Below are 19,623 nucleotides of genomic sequence, written 5' to 3'. Positions count from 1 at the left end.
ACCAACTATTAATGATGGGCTTTGTGAATCCTTGTTCTCCCATTCATTCCATTTGATGGTACATGATGTGCTATGTTTCTGAGAAGTTGTATAACAGCCAATAGTTTGGCGCCTTTGTGAAGAAGGATAATATTACTTGTCAACTTAATAAACTATTCCTGAAGTGTACACTTTTTTTATGAATAAGGACTCATTATTTTTTGAGCCTGGTAGATTTTATCAGGGTTGCAACTTGTTACTATGAATTGAGAGGGATGCATCTAACCTAGTAGATTTATCAGGGTCTTACCTAATAATTTTACCAAGGCCTGATAATTTTAGTTGGTTCTAATGAATTAGTAGGGTTACATCAACCCTAATAATTTACTTAAGATTGCATTAAAACCTAATAATTTTACATGGCGTATGCCAAACCCTAGTAATTTTATTAAGATGTTGATATTTAGTATGCTCTTTTGGGTAAAACTGTCCTGAAATACATAGATTTATTGGTCAATTAGGGAAGCTCCGATCTGATTGCTTAAATTAAAAAAAAATTGGTGATGGGATTCCAGTTTACACTACTCCACATTCCTTGCAATCCCTAGGTTCACACTTACAAAATTGGTTCCGTCGCTAGGCTCTGTGCAAGCATTGACAAGGTTTTGATATTGGTAAGCTTGATGGTGCGTCAACTTGGGAGCTAGCACATGCAAGTGCTAGTATGTGGAATTTGAGTTGATGAAATATTAATGGATGTGTAAAATTAATGAGGCATTATGTTTTAATCTCATTGTTTTTACAGAAATTATAACTTAAGAATCAATTCATTTTAATTGAAACATGTCCTTTTCCACGTATGCACTAGAACACATGTAGTATTATACAGATTTCTCCAAATTTTATTTAACTTTAGTTACATCACAGTAAATCTATCCCTTTTCCATACTCAATCTCCACATTATTAAAAATACTCAATCTTCCACATTATTTTTTAATAATTCAAGAAAAATAGAATTCTTGTTTCAGAATATAAGCTACTTATGAAGGCCTAACTATAAGATCTAGATCAAAGACTCAAATAACTAAAGATATCAAGGGCTAAGAGATCATCAACAAGCAAATACATATTTGCTAAAATGAATGAAAAGTGGCTTTGGTTGATTGACAAAAATGTATCTTGCTATTATTTCTTCTTCTACAAGTGAATTCAAGTGTTTTCCCTAAGATTTTTCTCTGTTTCTACTGTTTTTCTCGAGTTTTTATGCTCTGTTTTTGCTGTTTTTCTCTGAAAATAGTAGTTTTCACTGTTGTGGTTGAGCGTTTCCTATCATTATTCTCTTGTGGAACTAAAAAGTTGGGTGTGATTGGTGGTTGACTTGTGATTTTCTTGATAAGAGGGCAGAGTTGGTGGTTGAGAAGGCAAGCGTCAGAGGATGAGCAATGACGGTTGTTTAGTCAATGACAGGTGAAGATAGATGGGAGATAGAGATTGTTGAATGGTTGGAAGTGATGATTGTTGATTATATTCAATAATAAGCATCAATAAATTGACTATGATGGTCATTGACATCAGAATATTATGGTGTTAGACTCAGGTGTTAAAAGGTGGTCAACACAGCTATCCTCTTAGCTGGAGGTAAGACTAGGCGATTAGGAAAGATAGAGAAGTTTGGATAGGAGAAATTCTTATGATAGCTAATTGTGGTTCATTATTTCAGTCAAATCTTTGGAATTCTCTATGTTCGGGATTCTTTCCATCCTAAGTCTTTAAATGTGTATGAATATGGTCTAATATAGATTTCTAAAGGTGGCATTCAAGCCATTGTCTTACAAAAATACTTGACATTCCATCATATGATTCAAATAGGTTTACCTTGTTAGTATTATACTTTTTGAACATCTCAATTTCATAATGAACTCAAAATTAAGTGATTATAGACTTGTCAAATTCTTCTTGTTGAGATCCTCTTTTTGAGTTTATGAACGCAATATGTGGAGGACACTTAATTGCTCAAATTTCCTTAATTTTTTAAATTATGCTTATTTATGCTCATTTGAACTCAAATTCATTTGATTTTAATCCTATTGGTTTCATCTTATCAAATTGCGCTATGTTGATTATACATTTCTTGAAAATGAAGTTTAGATTATCAAGTAATTGATTACTAAAGTTTTTGACCAACTCTTGTTTAAGTTATGAAAAATGCTTAAAAATTGTTCTCGATCATAATAAAATTTCAATTTATATCTAGTATGCCACATGATATATCTGATGGTAAGCTAAATTGAGTAAACAAAGATCGAAATATGTATTTGTGAAGGGAAAAAATATCTTGTTCAAGCACAGCTAACATACTCTTAGAAGTTGTATTTTTGAAGTTTAGGTGCATTATTTGATGAGAAAATTTAAATTTCTTAACCTAAATCTTATCGTAATGTACGGATCATGTTATATACAGCACGATGAGTTAATGATCAATCTATATTTTTTATTATTTTTAGAATAATTTTTTTGCTCGCTATTATATGTGCTGTGTGTTTAACAAATTTCTTTTAACTTCAAAGGAAATAAAAGAAAATGAAAAAAAAAAAAAAACAATTTATGTTTGATTCTTGTACCTTGCAGTATGAAACACTCTAAATTAGGCTCGAGTCTTTTAGTCTTGATTTTGTGTGGACTTTTGGGAGGCATTTGAAAATGCCTGAAATCAACCCCTCCGGTTAAGATCTTCAATCAACGCGGCCATCATCGGGGTGTTTGGGGTCATTTATATTTGTAGCTTGAACCTTGTCAACTCAGCCGAGCTATTGACTGAGGATCGGGTTTCGTAGGCTTCGTGCCTTTATTAGTGAATTCATATTGTTGTAGGCCTTGAAGGCCTAATATGAATATTTTAAAGCAAATATACTGGTCGCCACAACTTTATATTTGCTTAATGGTTCTAACCCTGTCGACTTTTATTTACCCGTATAGAAGGATCGGTTTCGAACCTGAATTCACTTGTCATCCCGCGCAGCATCCCTAGACGTCACGTGTGTACCAATAACACGCTCGCCAGGGTCCATACGGGTATTTAATTACATTTACCCCTTTTAGTGTGCCTATGTGTATACAAACTATTGTGCACGTGCGGGGTATTCTTGGAATAGACGCCTTCTGTCTGCTTGTACGAATGTTGCAGATCCGGTGGCGTGAAGTATCAGCTTCTAAATAGTATTGTTCGCTGCTTCGTACAGGTAGACTGTCGTGCACTACTCGTTGCTTTCTGCAGGTGGATCGTAGTGCACTAATTAATCTCTTATCTTTGTTTGTACGGAGAGTTGCATTTGTTATAGACATGGTCCCTTTATTCGTGGTCAGCTCTCTTTACATATAAGTCTTCTAGAACCGATCGTAGGCTTTTGCATTTGCTACTGTTCCTCTACATTTTTTTTGTATGTAGCATTTAGTGTAGATGATATTTAGGTCTTTGACAGCATCATTGAAGCCTTCTACTTATGGGGAGAGAACTGTATTTGCTTGCATGATTGATTGTGGGCGAGTTTGAGAGACTTCAATGTATTCGTGGCATATTCCTAATAACCATCATGAGTCATCCCTTCCACTTGTAGTTTGGATATTGCATTTATGGAAGATTCCCATGATGAGCCTTATAGACTTATTTATTTCATTGATGTGTTGTGTTCTGCTTGAAGGTGGTATGCCACATCTGTTTGTGCGCCCTTCAATACTTCAGTCATGAGTATATTACCACACACTTCTACTATCATCCGTGGGTAACTCTTTATATGCAATAAAGCTCCTCTATAGCTTGGTGTGTTTGCTTGCAATAGTTCGAATGTTGTAGGTTCATTGTCTTCCACGATCATCTACAAATATTCATAAGATTCCTATAGCTTCTTGTAAATGAATTGTTGTATGCGTAGTAGGTCTTTTGTTGTCACTAAAAGAGACCATAGATGGGTAGAGCTCTTATATATTCATTTTTGCAAATAAGTTGTGTTATCTTTTAAGAACATCACATCATGTCATAATTTTTGATTTTATCCATATTTCCTTTAAGTTCAACATCAAGTTCTGGCTTGAGTCCAAGCATAAGTATAGTCATTTGTTATATTGTCCAAGCTCATGTTCAAATCAAGGTCCCCTGTGGTCTTGTAGAGTCCAGGTTCAATTTTAAAGTAAGATCAATCAAGTTCAGTTCAAGCTTCATTGTCTTTCAAGTTCATATCCTTCATCTTTATTCAAGTTATGGTTTAAGTTGCAAATTCAAGTCCAACTTGAGTTTAAACTCAAGTGTAGTTTCTTTATAGCTCATTTAAATTCAAGCCCCTTTTTAGTCATTTGATTTGAGTTCTGAGCATAGTTCCAAGTCCTTGGATCTTCGATCCAAATTTCGGCAGCCTCCCGGCATCTCCCCCATTTAGGGGAAAAATCAAGAGGCCGCCTACCCGCCACATCAATAAAGACGTGCACGGTTGGTGTTGGTGAGACACCGCGGCGGTTGTATTTTATTTTTCTCCCACCACACGCAATAAAGGCGTGCATGGGGTTTTAAAGATTAATTAATAACAATAATAATAAAATTAAAACAGCCTAAGGGCTGTTTGGCATTGGGACTTGGCCGAGAGAGGCTCCCGAAAGGAGATTTACCTTCACGGCCAGAGAGCTGCCGTTCTTGCTTGCGATCGGGCAAGAAGGGAATGCCGTCGTGCTAAGCGAAGTTGGGCAGCAAAGGTGAAGCCGGAGTAGCATGCCAAAGGGAAGAAGCTAACTTCACAGCGAGCGAGCACCCATTGTTGTTCCGATCAAAATGTTGCAGCCTGCGATCCGACAGCAAAGGAAAGTCGTTGAAGGGAGATGGAGGGTCGGTCGGAGCTCAAGACTAGGGCAAAAGGTTGGCTTCTCTCTCCCTCTCTTTCTCTCTCTCTCTCTCTCTCCTCTCTCTCTCTACCGACGGGAGGTCGGCACAGGCAGAGGGTGGTCGGGATTTGGTCGGAGCAGTGAAGGGGGATGGGAGAGATTGAGAGTAATGGATTCGCATCTGTGGGAGTCGGGGAGAGCAGCCAGCGGAAGAAGAGCCTTCGTTCGCGTTTTAAAGGCTAAGGCAGAGGCAGAATCGAGGCTAGTTTGCTGGATTTGCGCCGGATTTGTGGAGACGAGACACGAATGGCGCCGACCGTGAACGAAGTTACGTGGTTTCCGGCTGAATTCGTGGATTCGATGGATTACAGCAGGTATTCATTTTATTTTCATTTCATTTTGTTTCTTTCGGGCATGATGCAGAGGTCAACAAATGCCCCCCAACAAATGTGGTACGCGTCTAGTGCGAACCACGTTTGTTGTAAGCTGATTGACTCTGTGGATCTCTAGATATTTGTTTTAGATGTCACACTAGGGCTTTCATTTTGTGGATCTCCAAAAATTTTCTTGGATGTCACACTATTATCTTCTTTCCCTATAGATCTCTTGGATGTATCAATAGATGGTTGGAATATTGATTTCTTTTGCCCTGTGCTTTGTGCTGCGGCCATTAATGGAAGATTACCTGATTTGTCTTTGTTGACTTATTAGGTAGCTTTTTGTATCTTCAGCCCTTTGCTTCTAGCTTTGGCGGGCTTGATGAAGGAGTAGATGTCGATGACCTAAACCCTTAGATTTGTTTTAGGTCGATGGCGAAAAGTCATCGGTCCAGAGCTTTGTCTATAACGGACTTGTTGATGACGAATCTCTTTAGTTCAGCCTAAGGCTTTGTGTGAACTTTGAGATAATTTTCTCCGGTCCTTTGCTTTCTGCTTTACCGGACTTGTTGAAGAAAAATTCCTTCGATCATCGCTTCGTGCTTTACGAATTTATTGAAGGATTTGCAGGTTCTGGATTCAGTTGATAGTACCGAACGTAGGTAGTATCTTGATCCTTAACTACTTGAGAAGACTTTAATTTAAATCACTTGAGTTCATCAGATCGGGAGAGCTAGAATTTGACAGCTTTTTGTCCTTTGGTTGCTGAGATGGGGGTTCCTCTACTACGACCTTTCTTATGGCTTGTTGAGTAGATGGATCTGCCAGCAATCCGGCCATATTTGGGCTTGTTGGATCCGACCTCTTACACTCATTCAGACTTCAGATTTGAGCTATGGGAATTGCGCTCCCCATTGCTGATTTTACTAAAGTTGACAGATTTTAAGTCATCCTTCGTGGTTGAAGATTTTGGAGCCTACGAACATTTGGTAGTTGTTCGTGACTCATCATTCCCAATGGAACTTTAATTCTCCAGTCATTTGGGACAATTTTGTAGACTACGATAACTTGAACTTATCGAGTCAAATTTTCCTTCGTGCTTCCTACAGTCCCTACTGACGGGTTGACGAAGTGGGGGTTCCACTACTACGGCCTTTCTTATGGCTTGTTGAGTAGACGGAGCTGCCAGCGATCCGGCCATATTTGGGCTTGTTGGATCTGAACTTTTACACCCATTCGAACCTTAAGCTTCAAGCTGTCGAAAGACTTCAAGCTTTTCTGACCCAATTTGTTGTGGTGTATAGCCACATAAGTCTCTTCTTTGACTTTTGAATTTTAGTATATTGGAGAAGGTATTGTCTCTAGTTTTTGAAAGACACCTACATATACTTTGGAAAACAAGTATATTGTATTCTTTAGAACAAAAGAATATTTGAATTGATAATTTTAAATATTTATTCGGAGATCTCGGCATGCAGCGCGATGTCGATCCGAATAAATATTTAAAATGCCTCGTCTCGCAGGGACATTCTAGAATGGAATAAATTTGGAATTTTGAGATTTTAAATATTCATATGGGGATCTCGACGTGTAACACGATGTCGACCCAAATGAATATTTAAAATGCCCCTAGTCTCATAGGAACATTTTGGAAAAGCTTTGTATCTTTGAGATTTTAAATATTTATTCGGGGATCTCGGCACGCAGCGCGATATCGACCCGAATAAATATTTAAAATTCTCCCAGTCTGATGGGGGATTTTGAAATGTGTTCTTGCTATACAAATAATTTCAAAATATAAATATATGCATGCTCTGATAACTATGTACATAAAACTTTGTTCATCACAAAATACACTAGTTATGGAATTTTCATGCATGATACTTCTTTAAATGTCGGCCGTTGATAGGCGATATAGGTCTCTGACCGTTCAGATCGATCAACTGATAAGCTCCTCCCTGGTACACCTCGACGACGAAGGGGCCTTCCCAGTTTGATACAAATTTGCCACCTATTCTTCGATGTGGGATGATTGGTCTTCTCAGCACCAGGACCAATTCCCCTTCTTGAAAGGTCCGAGGACTCACCATATGATCGAATGATTTTGCCATTCATCCTCAGTAGATTTCTAGGATTTGTTGAGCTTGTAATCTGAGTTCATCGAGTGCGTCGAGCTCTTCCATTCTGAGGCGGGCATTTTGTTCTTGAGTGAGATCATTCTGAATTGCTACCCGAAGTGACGGTAGTTCAATCTCCAATGATAATACGGCTTCAACACCGAACACCAATGAATAAGGAGTGGCTTTGGTTGGCGTCTTATAGGTTGTACGATATGCCCATAATGCCTCTGCCATCTTCGTATGCCAATCTCTTTTGTTCTTGGTGAGGATCTTTTTCAACAATTTCACCAGTGTCTTATTGAAGGCTTATGCTAATCCATTTGTCCTTGGATTGTATATGGACGAATATCGCCAATCGATTTTGTGACGATTAACAAATTTATAGATTTTTGTACTTTTAAATGCAGTACCGTTGTCTGAAATTATGCGACGTGGCACACCAAATCTGTAGACAACATTGTGAGTGAAGAAGTTGATCACATGCTCGGATGTGACTTCTCTGAATGGAGCCGCTTCTGCCAACTTGGAAAAGTAGTCCGTCGCTGCCAGAATGAAACGATGTCCTGCTGATGATGGCGGATCTATCAGCCTAATTATGTCAGGGCCCCAACATTCGAATGGCCAGGATGCTATTGTTGGATGCAGAGGATTTGACGGTTGATGTATAACATCACCGTGGATTTGATATTCGTGGCACCTCTTAGCGTGGTCAATACAATCTCTGACCATGGTCGGCCAATAGTAACCCATTCTCTTAATTTTGCACCATTTTGGGACCTGACTGATGTGCTCCGCAAAGTCCTTTATGGACTTCTGTTACTACTTTGTCAGCTTCCTCGGTCCCTAGGCACCTCAGCCATATTTGATTAAAGGCTCGTTTGTACAACGTATCATTGACAAATGCGTATCGCAACGCCCTTTTTCGAATTTGTGCGGCCAAAGATTTTTCAGTCGGGAGTTTATTTTCCTTGAAGTAGTCAATGAATGGCTGCCTCCAATCATTTTCGACTTTAATATCTAAACAATGCCACCACGATTCTGAAGCTTGACTAGCTTTACGTCTCTTGGCCATATGATATCATTCTGGATAATTTTCCATAATGATCTGATGGAGAGGTTGAGGGTCAACTGGGGTTTCATCCTGCTGACTTGAATCTGTAATTCCCTCCGCCTTCGGGAATTGTAACAGAGCGGGCTCTAAGATTCGACGGTTGTAAACTCCGATGAATATATGATTCTTCTCATTGGAATTTGTCATTTCCTTGGCTAATTTAGCCAAGCAATCTGCTTTGACGTTTTGTCCTTGAGGGATTTGAACTATTTTAACATTTGATACCTGCTTTATGAGTTCAAGGGTCCGCCGGTGGTAGTGAGCCAATTCAACCTTAGAAATCTTGTAAATGCCCAAGACTTGATTTATCACAAGTTGAGAGTAGCCGAAAATTTGAAGATTTTGAATTTTAACGTCAATTGCAATCTCCAACCCTACTATTAGAGCTTTGTACTCGGCTTCGTTGCTGGTTCGATGTTCAGTCAAACTGAATGAAAACCTTATTATGCCTCCTTCAGGTGGTATGAGAACAAGACCGATACCGGCTTAGGCTCTTGCAATATTTGGAGGTCGGACAGGTCTAATAGATGATGCCCCGTCAAAGTACATCTCCCAGAACGGTAGATTTTCATTCTCCTCAACCTGCATTATTTGCTCATCGGGCAAATCATCATTTAGTGGAGAGTCTGCCGGGATAGGATGTGCGGCGAGAAAGTCTGCCAAGACTTGTCCTTTCACCGCCTTCTGTGGCATATACGTGATATCAAACTGCAGTAATAGTACTGCCCACCTGGCTAGACGACCTGTCAACGCTGATCTTGTCATCAAGAACTTCAGCGGATCGATCTTTGATATCAGTGTGATTTTATGGGATAACATATAGTGGAGTTTCTGAACTGCAAAAATTAGTGCCAGGCAATGCTTTTCAATTGAGTATCGCCCCTCCGCTTCAATCTATCTCCGACTGATATAATAGAGTGCATTCTCCTTTCCTTCTTCATTGTGCTGAGCCAATAGTGCTCCGAGGGATTCTTCTAGTGCTGCCGTATACAGTATAAGAGGCTTCCCCGGAATTGGCGCTATTAAAATGGGAGGATTTAACAAGTATTTCTTGATGTTATTGAATGCTTCATGACATTCTTCATCCTATTTGAAGCGGACATCCTTCTTCTTTAACTTCGAAAATGGTTGGCACCTGCCCGACAGATTTGATATGAATCTCCGGATGAAAGCCAGTTGTCCTTGTAGTGAGCGAAGCTGTCGAAGGTTCCTTGGTGGTGGCATCTCCGTGATCGCCTTAATTTTGTTGGGGTCTATCTGTATACCTCGATGACGAACAAGGTATCCCAGGAATTTGCCGGAGGAGATCCCGAATGCACATTTGAGAGGGTTCATCTTCAGATCAAATTTTCGTATTCTCTCAAATACAATTCTGTGATCTTTTAAGTGATCATTTCGACCAAGACTTTTGACAACAAGGTCATCTACATAGCACTCGACCTTCTGATGTATCAAATCATCAAATATATGAGTCATCGCCCGTTGGTAGGTGGCACCAGCGTTCTTCAGGCCAAAGAGCATGACTGTGTAGCAGAAAATGCCGATGGGCGTTCTGAACGACGTGTGCTTTTCATCTTCAGGCGCCATCTTGATTTGATTGTATCCTGACGATCCATCCATGAAGGAGAACATGTCGTAGTTGGACGTATTGTCCACCAAGAGTTCAGATACAGGGAGTGGAAAATCGTCTTTTGGGCACGCCTTGTTGAGGTCCCTGAAGTCAATACAGATACGAATCTGGCCGTTCTTCTTCTTCACTAGGACGATATTTGTAATCCAATCAGCTACTTTTCTTCTCAGATGAAGCTTGCCTCTATGAGTTTCTTCGTTTCTGCGATCACCTATTCTTCAATCTCCAATCTCATTCTCCTTGGAGCTTGTTTGACGGGAGCTATATCCGGTTTGATTGCTAATCTGTGAATTGCTACATCAGGGGATAAGCCGGGCATCTCAGCATATGTCCAGGCAAAACAGTCACTGAATTCACAGAGTTCTTTTATTTCTTTTATTTGTTCTTCGGGTAGGAGAGAGCTGATAAAGGTCAGGCGAGGGTCATCCTCAGTTCCCAAGTTGACCTCTTTTAGTTCATCCATAGTGGCTGCCTGTCCACCATCTTCAAGCTCTTCTGGTGCAGGTTCGGCCTCTACGGGTTGATCATCATAATCATCAGCTTTGTATGTCTCTTCAGCGCCACCATCATCGGATTCAATTTCTATGCATGTGATTGCCCGGCAAGTCTCTTTACGGAGGAATTTTTGTTTGATGAATCCGATACCTTTATATGCATCTGTATCCTTTCATCGTAGAGGGCGCGGATTCCTTCCATACCAGAGGCCCAAGCTTGTACGAAGTTGTCGCTTGGTGGTAGGAATATTGACTTGTTTTCATAGCATTCTCTGAATATTTTTGGTATTGAACCTAGGGAGACTCGTAGGAAATAACTCTTCAGAATCGAGGAGCATGCAACACCAGTCATTATTTTCCTCTTCGCGCACTCCCATGGAATATAACACATTCTTTGGCATAGTCCCATTTTTAAGGGGATGTAGATAGAGGGTGGCGAGTTCTTCAACTTTATGCATCTCGCGCGGAATAATTTCTTTGAAGTGTTGTAAGGGAACAAGCGTGACTACGAGTACACTATCTGAAATTGATAGGCTGTCTATTCTTTTAGAGAACACATTCTGCACCGTGTTCATATAAATAGAATCGTAGTCATAATCATCATTTGAAAATTCAACCTGCCAACTCCATTCATCTGTAGACTGGCATACTCTTCGAGATTTGGTAGGAGTAACATTGTCTTCATCCGTGTCACTCTCAAGATGAGGTACATGTTTCTTTTCTTTGGGAATGGTCGATGCTTTGGAAAGAGTCGGCATTGCCTTCTTTCTCCCCACCTGCTTCTTCTCACCTTCCCGTTCAGGTCGCTTTGCAGCCTTTGAATTTGATGCCCTAGTCTGGAGAGAACTCGAAGGCTTTTGCTTCTTTGGCAGAAGTACCGTGCATCTTCATAAACTGTTGCTTCATGAACTATGAAGGGCTGAATATCACCAGAGATCATGAATTCTTCTCCATCTTTGAGATACTTCATACACTGGTGTAATGTAGACAGGACAATGCCATATTCATGCAACCAGGGACGACCTAGTAGCGCCTTGAATGAAGTATCCGCGTCAATCACATGGAATTTAGCTTTTGTATGGAGCTCTCCAAATACAAGAGGGAGCATGAATGATCCAAGGGTTTTCTTCCCTTTTTCGTTGAAACCATATACCATTAACTTATCTGGTCCGAGGTGTTCAACATCAAGGCAGAGGGATCTTAGTGCTTTCAAGCTTATCAGATTCACGGAGGATCCAGGATCGATCAGGATTAGACTGATGATCAGCTTATCGCTCTATGCAGTAACATACAGAGGACGGTTATGGTCTGCAGTTTCAAGCATCATATCCTCTTCGGAGAAAGTAATAAATGGCTCATTACGAGCTTGCAGAACCTCAGTCAAATTACGTTCAGCAAAATACGCCTCGTATCTTTCGGGATCTTTGAGAGCCTGAATCAGTCTCCCGAAGGTCTTTAGACATTACCAACGCATCGTATATGCTGAGCTGTGCTGGGATCTTTCTCTGATGGGATAAAATATTATAATCTATCCCATTGGCTGAAGTGTTCTTTTTCTTGGGATCTTCAGGGATAATATCATCGTTGATAACTATCTCTTTCTCCTTATCTTTATTGGAGACCCCTTTCTTCGGTGGAGGCGGTAGTATCTTGCCACTTCTTAACTGCACTTGAGCAATCTCCTCCGGTTCAGAGTCATTTAACTGTACATTTTTTCAGAGTCAGCCATCGTTGCGTTTAGGGACTCATCTGTTGATTCAGAATTACCACCCAAGTTTACATGTCCCATCCGAGACGCTATGCTATGGTCTGATTCATCTTCCTCTGGAAAATACAAATCCTCCTCTGAACTGTAATCCATTGGCAACATGATTCAGAGGTTACTTTTTTAGTGTATTCTTCTTCTGTCAAAGTACTCGGTGTCTTTTGTTGATTTGATATCTGTCCGAATCTGTTTCGATTCTGTACGGATTTGTCTGCTGTGTTGGTTTTGAGATTCTGAGGATTTTGATTGGAGGTTTGTTGCTTTACTGAGCTGTTGAGCTCACCCTTGCTTTCTGGTGGTTTTCAGGTTCTGGGAAAGGCAAGGAAGTCCAGGATTAGTTCAGAGTGATCAGTATAGGTACTTTTGTACTTTTGGTTTTTGTACAGTCATGGCTTTTCTGTTCTGTCTTTCTTTCTGTCGAAAGCCATGTACTGATCTGTAAATGATTGTTTTGAGGAAATGAAATCGGATAGATGTTTTGTTCCGCTGCATTTGATGATACATAGTAGCTCTGTGTTTGTTGTCTGTGTGAATTAATTATTTGGAAGATTCAGTTCCGAACCAAATTCCAAAGCTAGATCCTGGTTAGTGCAGCTCCGTCGCGATCCAGCGCGGGCGGGATCCGTCTCGTCTCGGGTCGGGTCGTGACACTTTTGGCCTGGATTTTTTGATGGCTTCCCTCGTAAAGTTCCTGGATTATTGTGCTTATATTTTTGGGTTTTGGAACTAGATTATTTTATGTTTAGTATGCTCCTTCGACTTTTGGCTTGGTGTGCTTTTGTTCTTTTGGCTCTGACATGATGGGTTTTGGTGTAATAATTTTGCAGTTGATGCATGGGTTTATCAGCTGCTCTCAGCCATGCTGCCATATGCTAATTTTGCCTCATGGGCTTGTTTGACGAGTTTTGGATCTCCCATAATATTTCATGGGCTTACCGTTGTTAAATGGAAATTTTATTCTTATTACTGGTTGACGGCTATGTTTTGTATTAATTGTTTGCTGAGGATTTTTAGGTTATTGATCATTAATGCTGAAGGGAGTATCTCTACATCTTTTTTAGATAATTGTTATGGGAAACTTCTTTTAACCAATCTCTATCCTTGGTGTTATTCCTTTTGTTTGCTATGTTTGTTTTTCTCTTGGTTTTCTTCTATCTTGCAAGTTAAGGGGAAGGTTTTCCTGGTGAAGGATATGCTTATTTTTTGCAGAAAGAATGTGCTTATTGATTACTTTTTCTTCTTTCTTTTTTGGATGTTGTCTTCTTGTAACACTTGAATGTTATTAGGTGATTTTGTAACTTATAGTTTAAGGGACCATCAGCTCGTAGGAAATATTTGTAATTTTTTTTTTGCTCTTTTGGAGCATTAGAGAGGTGAAGGTCCCTTTTAAAGACTTGTAATATTCTTATTTTTGATTAATGTGTAGGCCCCGCTGTTGGTCACCCTCTCACGCTATAAAAAAATGTTTCGAATGATATGTTGAATTATACATGCATCTTGAATAAGGGTGCAGACAAATGGATCATGGGTGTTTAGTGGAGTACCCTAAGGGTTATGTTGTCTTGGGTCCAATCATGGTCAGGGATAAAGGCCATGGAGTGAGCTTTTAGGTTTGTAGTAGAAAGATGAAGGATTTGATCAAAATCTTCATAAGTAATATCTACAAGTTTTCCAAAAATAAAGGATTGAAGCATAGTGCACTCACTATTGTCTGTAAGGCTAGCAAAGAACTTAAAAAGTAATTCAAAATTAAAGGGGAAGACTAAAGACAAAAAAAATTGGAGTGTGGTACCAACAAAGAGGTTTAGTATCTAGAAGTTAAGAGCTTCCTGATTGTTTATTTTTGATGGAGTAATCCTTGTATCACTGTACCTTTGGTAAGTTTCTTCATTAGTAGCTTCATGAAATCTCAGATCTACATGACATCTAGAAGAGTTTCCTACAAGATCCCTATAATGCTTTCCATTGACCATTTGAAAATGGGACGGATTGAGAGTGAAAAGATGAAGATTGAGAAGGATGAAATGTGTAATTGAAAGGTTGAATTCTCTCTCATTAAATAGATATCATGATGATCATACAATACAATATGAATATTAAAGTATGATAAAAAAATTAATTCATCAAGTCTAAACAATTAAAAAATTTGATTAAATTGTATAGTACGATCGAAATCATACTTGGCAATCTTTGTTAAGAAGATCATCCCAAGGAGTCAGATGATACAATATTTGACTAATACAGCATATAATTTAAATAGGTGTTTGTACAATATGATAGGTTATTAAATATTGTACCATCCAAATTGAATTTATCCAATGGTGTATGTCACGTGTATCATACAACACAACATAGGGATTTGTATAGTACGACTACCGATAAATATTTCAATCAAAGCCATTGGATGTGCTATGCACTGGTGATGTGTAAATATGTTAAGATCATACAATATGATGGTAAACATACTATATGATGTTTATCAAATTTTTTATGTGATGAACAGTGATGATACACTAAGCAAATTTCACAAATAAACACACATACAACAAACCATAAAAAACTGATTAATTAAAAACTATCAATAAAAAAAATAATTAACATAAACAACAAACATACATTAATTGCTTATATATTCTTACCTCATTATTCTTTAAGCATTTATATCAATAACACCTAGTTTAATTCTTAGTGTTCTAAATGTCTCGTAGCTAAAAGGTTTTGTAAAAAAGTCTACTAGTTGGTTTTTAGTAGCTACATGATGCAGTTCTATGTCTCCCTTGGCTACATGATCTCTAGAAAAAATGATGTCTAACTTCTATATGCTTTGTATGAGAATATTGAATTTGGTTTTTAGAAATATAGATAATACTAATATTATTACACATGATTTGTATGTTTCCTACAGAAGATCCAAGATCAAGGATTTATTACTTTAGCCATAAAATTTATGCAACACAACTTCATACGTACAGGTATGTATTCCACTAAGCAGTGGATAAGGCTAATGAATTTTATTTTTTGGTAGATCAGGAAACTAATGATTATCCTTTGAATAGGAAAGTGTCATAAGTGCTTTTTCTATCTATTCTATATTCTACAATATCTGAGTTAGAATACCCTATTATTTCAAATGTAGAGTTGTGCTTGGGATACTATATACTTAAGTTTTGGATACCCATAAAATATCTAAGAATTCTGTTAACTGTAGTCATATGGGATTCATTGGGAATCAACTTGGAATGTAGCATATAGACAAACTATAAACATTATATCTTATCTACTAATAGTCAAATATAAAAGTGAACCTATTATCCACTTATACTTTTTATGATCTATTGATATTCCATCCTCACCCTTTTCTAATTGAATGACTGAACTCATTGGTGTATTTATTTCTTAGTTCCTTCCATATCATACTTCTTTAGAATTTCCTTAATATACTTACTATGATTGAGAAAGGTAACATCTTCCCTTTTCTTCACAGTAAATCTAAGAAAATATGTTAACTCTCCCATCATATTCTTTTCAAACTCTCTACTAATAGTTTTAAAAAATTAATTGCAGAGGTTTTGATTTATTGATCCAAATAATATATCATTTATATATATTTCTATAATCTATAAATCATGCCATCCTTTCTTAAGAAATGGGGTGGTATTTATACTACTCTTAAAAAAAATGATTTATTTTGGAGAAATGTATTAAGCCTTTCATACTATGCTCTAAGTGCTTGCTTCAACCCATATAAAGAATTTTTCATTTTGTACACAAAGTTGGGAAATAGGAGTTTTTAAATGAAGGGGGTTGATCTTGTTGACCTCGTTTTTCGTACGAGTGCCTTAGAGGATCTTCGAACAATTTAATTGAACCTCGTCGAACCGAATTCAAGCTCGAGTCGACTCGAATCAAGTTGAATTAGGCCCGACTAAGTTTAATTAAACTCGATCGATGTTCGCGAACCTTGTCGAGAACAATTTGAGTTTAATCAGCATTAATCGCAGTCTAATTTTCATTAAATTAGTCTTGTCGAGCCGCCCTGAGCCCAAGTTCATTTGATTTGACCCAAGTTAAGTTTAAGTTGAGATCAAATCTGACCTAATTTAGCTCAAAATAATTCCAATTAAATTCCAATCCACTTTCTCATGAATTCAAATTTGATTCTCACATCCGAAAACTCAATCAAGCGGTTCCGATTGAGTGGGAAGTCGGCACCGTCCTTCTCCCCTGATGCCTGCGATCCTCCATAGGCAAAGCAGCGATACGAAGCAGAGATCATGGTAGCTAGAGTGTTTTGAGCTACTGCAAGGAAGGATACAGATTGGCGGGCTTCCTTCTTCGGCATTGCCTCGTATTTGCCCCGAATGAAGACTCCATGCGCGAGTTCGGCCAAGGCATTATGACTCCTTGCTCTCAATCTCAGGCCCATGCATTCGAACACGACAGCTCTCTCTCTCTCTCTCTCTCTCTCTCTCTCTCTCTCTCTCTTTTCAAGAGCTGTCGATCCCGCTCCCTCTTCCGACGCCCAGACTCCCGATCTTCTTCCATTCGTGAGTCTAAGAAGAGGCCGAAGCCCCCACTCCTTGCTCCCGATCCAGTTCACGAATCCCAGGGGAGGCCGACGCCGCTTGGACCGACTCCCTCCTTCCTCTCTATAGCTCCGACTCGCTCTCACATCTCCCTGCTTCCCCCTTCCATTCGCACGAGCTCAGCAAGCCAAAGGGCTTGCTCCCTCTCGGTTCCCTCCTGACCGAACCCGACGTAGCTTGGACTGGCCCCGATCGATCTCCCTTCAACGAATTCGAACCTGACGCCATCGACTCGCCTTAGCGGCTTCTTTGCAAGGTGAGTATCTTTCTCTCTCTCTCTTTCTCCTTCTCTTACTTCTTCTTCTCCCTTCCCTTCCCCTTCTCCTTAATCTTCTTCTTCTACTCTAGCTACCATGATCTCTTCTCATTTGGATCTAGAATTTTGTGAGTGATTTTAGTTGGCAACAATGTAGAGTTTTATTTTGGTTAAGTTAAATGTGGATTGAACTCTTCTGGTGTGTATGTCATCACACCTCTAATCCCTTTTGATTTCTAAGTGAGCACATTCATTCTATGTGATGGATTTTGTGATAACTTGCATAGCTTATTTTGATGTATTTCTCCTATGTGATGATTTGAACAAATATTTTGGCATTGGAAATTTATTTTGGTTCATGTCATTTGGCTTAGAGATTTAGGTGTAAACCATATAAAAAGCGTGATAGGCCATTTTGATCTTCTATCAAAGTGTGCACGCAAGGTGTTTGTGCTAGTGCCTAACATGAAACTTTGAGCTCTTTGGAGTTAGAAAGAAGTGGAAAGCAAAGGAATTTTTGTCCTTATTTCATTGTGATGTAAGTCTATGGATTATTGGAGGTGTTGCCTCGTCTTCTTTAATAAGCATGTGTATCTCGTTATCATTCATGTTTAGGCTTGCCATTTGAATCCTATATGCCTATGTTAGGAGAGGTTTAGATTTACAAGCATGCTTCAATAAGTCTATTAGAACTAATAATTTATATACTTTTGTTAAAGTTTATGTCACGATCATCTTAAAGTTATCTTTTGGAATAAATGTCATGGTTGCTAAACCTTTGGTTTTATGCCTTCATTTGCTCGAATATTGTAGTTTGACTATTGTATTTAAGGAAAATCATGATATATTGGTTGATGACTCATGAAGCTTTGAGTTTGGCATAGGAAGCTACTTAACCAAATGTTGTGTGACCATATTTAGATATAAAAGTTCCGCATGTTTCCCATGAGTTTGGACATATTTATGCTTATGAAATCTCCTTATTGTAGTGTTTAAAGCTTTTCTTTTTAACTAGTAATATTGGTAGTGAGTTTTGATGAATTTCAAGTAACTTTTGTGGTTGTTATGTTATTTGGAGAAATCTACATGCCATCCTCTAATTTTCCTATAAATACTCATGTGTGGCAAGAAGAGAAAAGAGGTCTTAACCCCTTTTGTTATGAGATGAGTTTAGGGAATATTGGAGGAGTTGTTTGTTGAATGTGCATCTAAACATAGTGATGTATTCTTGTGTGCAATGCCTTTTACAAACATGTGGTTTGTTCTAAAAAAAAGAGGTGAAATTCTATTCCATGCATAGCTAGATCAAGGTGCTTCATGGTGCATATTTGTGCTAGTACTCACATATAGCTTGATGTATTTAATGAATGTTATTTAGCTAAGCAATCCCACTCTCTCATGATCCGTGATTAGTTGATGGAATTTTAGGCGATTCGATGATTAAGTCGCTTTATTACTATTGCTCTCTTTCTATATTTTCCTACAAGTAAAGTGATTATTTGTTGCATATCATTGGTGCCATATTGAATATTATTTTCCCTATTTGTCATGGCAATGCGTAGGAAAATGAAGGGTATGCCAAGTATCAAATATGCTAAATAATCTTTTGTAGCATGTATGATCACTATAGGTTCCATATGTTTTTTGTACTTGAGTTAAAGTGTTCAAATCATATTTTAGAAAAATATGGGTATGCCATATCACTTGTTTGGAAGGGTTGTCTTATTGGCATAAATAAGTTTCATATATCATATGTTATAAGACCTTCTTGAGTTTCTTTTGGGTGGTTCTTTCATTGCTTTTTGTGAGAATTGCTACAGATTTTTTTGGAGCTTTTTCTCACTGTTTTTTGTAAGAAACAAGTGCAGATTTTGGAGGTTTTACCGCTGTTTTTACATAAGAATCCTCACCGCATTCGAATGGATATTGCATTGCTTTTTGGTAGGGATTCCTACAGTTTTTATAAGCTTTTTCTCACTGTTTTTTGCAAGAAACAAGTGCATATTTTGGAGGTTTTATCGCTGTTTTTTTGCATAAAGATCTTTATAGCACTTGGGTAGGCCATTCATAGCTCTTATGTAAGAATCCCTACATCTTTTATATAGTTTTATGGTTGATTTTTGTGGAGGATTAGTGCAAGTTTTATTGTAAGGTTCTTGTGAAGTTTGACATAGGTTGTCTCCTTTGGATATCGCTCTTGTTTTATGTCGCAAAATCATATGCTTAACATATAAACGCATGATTCCACTTGCCGATAGGAAGTATTTATGTATTCTTTTATGTTCTAATATCAAATATAAATGCAATTCTCTTTCGGACATTTTTGGCAGTTGTGAGTTTGACATGTCTTCTAGAAGTAGAAAAGAGATGAGTTGGCATCAAATTTTATATCTTATAGTCATATTTTGGTTGAGTTTCAATATTAGATAATTCGATTT

This window comes from Dendrobium catenatum, unplaced genomic scaffold (genome assembly GCF_001605985.2).
Source record: "Dendrobium catenatum unplaced genomic scaffold, ASM160598v2 fragScaff_scaffold_589, whole genome shotgun sequence".
Lineage (NCBI taxonomy): Eukaryota > Viridiplantae > Streptophyta > Magnoliopsida > Asparagales > Orchidaceae > Dendrobium > Dendrobium catenatum.
Note: the sequence above shows the minus strand (reverse complement) of the source record.